Source organism: Halyomorpha halys, unplaced genomic scaffold (assembly GCF_000696795.3).
Source record: "Halyomorpha halys isolate HHAL.00 unplaced genomic scaffold, Hhal_1.1 Scaffold107.1, whole genome shotgun sequence".
Lineage (NCBI taxonomy): Eukaryota > Metazoa > Arthropoda > Insecta > Hemiptera > Pentatomidae > Halyomorpha > Halyomorpha halys.
Window position 1 is genome coordinate 675,553 of NW_027112128.1, and position 1,441 is coordinate 676,993.

General features: G+C 29.8%; 1 protein-coding gene across 1 annotated transcript in view; it reads left to right on the forward strand.

The window, feature by feature from the left end:
- The window catches only part of LOC106677728 (organic cation transporter protein), an 18,104-nt gene continuing 16,663 nt past the window's right edge, over window positions 1–1,441 (forward strand). Inside the window, exon 1 of the mRNA XM_014415817.2 lies at window positions 1–148. The gene's annotated coding sequence lies outside the window, so the exon portion shown is untranslated. The remainder of the gene's footprint in view (window positions 149–1,441) is intronic.

The following is a 1,441-nucleotide window of genomic DNA, read 5'->3' on the forward strand; positions in this document are numbered from 1 at the left end:
GTGACTGAAATTTAATTTTTGTTTTATGATGATTATACGTATTGATTGTAAAACATTTTGTACTAAACGTATGACTCTTAGTTCAAAATGGAAGTGACAGACTAATTTCAGTAATTTGTTTCCATTTGAAAAATTGTGGTAAAAGCAGGTGAGTTCCTTTATTGTATTGCTAATAGTATTTCAACTGATTATATTAAATATCTGGAGAACGATTTTGGCAGGAGTAGGTTTATCAGTTTTCCTAGGTCGTCAGCCGACCAAGAAATAAATACGACCGAAGTTGTTTATTTCTGTAATAAAACTGTTAGTGTTCAACACGATACAGCCGATGCTATTCTAATGATTTAATTTCTTTAATCCAAATGGTAATTAGATATCAGACGAATATATATTTTTTTAACTCTCGAATCACATGTTTAAGAATTCACTTTGTGAAAAATAATCTAAAAAAAAATTCATCCTCTTTATTTCTTATAAAGTTCTAAGATCATGTTTATTTTCTTGAGTTAATAAACCTTTGAGTGACCGGAGATTATTTTATTTATTTATTATTTCTTGTACATAGTTCGATTATTTCTTTATCCTTTCATTTGTATACATTTAGACAGAGTTTTTATTTAGTTTCTATGTATTTTTTACTTTTTATATCTATAAATTTTTTTTCATTGGTTTATTTATTTTTATTCCTATGTTATTTTATTTTAGTATGAATGTAATCAGTTATCACTATTACTTATTGCCCAACATGTAATGGCAGATTGTAATATTTATCAATAAATAAAGTTAGTTATAAAGGAAATAAACCTTTGAAATCCTATGAAAAATCTAAGGCCACTGGAAGCGACAAAGAACTATAAAGCTGTAGCACTAAGGATCATAACGTGATGTTGCGCTTTAGGAGTCTTCTGCAATGGTTTTTAATTCCTATATTTTTTCTTCTAGGACGTTTAGACATAGGATATATTAAATTATTAATCATTTATATCTGACCAATTTATTGCAGCTGTGAGAGGCATTTATTTGTCTCCTTCTCCACAGCTCTACAGTCCGAGGTGAACCTTGGGTTCCCGAATAATAGTTCTCCAGATGCCCTATCCTTAGCCTTCTTCCTTCAGTTTGTTACCCTCAGCTGCTTAAGGTCATTCTTCATATCAATCAGCCATCTTCTTCTAGCCCTTCCTCTTCCTTTGGCCTCATAAATTCTGCTTTCATCGAGTATACTCAGAACATGCACCAGCCATTCGATCCGGGAAATTTTTATAAGGTTTACAGTTTCAGTATTATTATTTAGACCATACTGCACGTTTTAATCCTTCATTTTTAATATTTTTATAGTTCGATTTTATCCTCTATTCTTGAATTAATTCATCGAACAAGTGGCCAAATATTTATCTAAGTATTTTCCTCTCGAATATTTTATATAATCGAATATATATATATA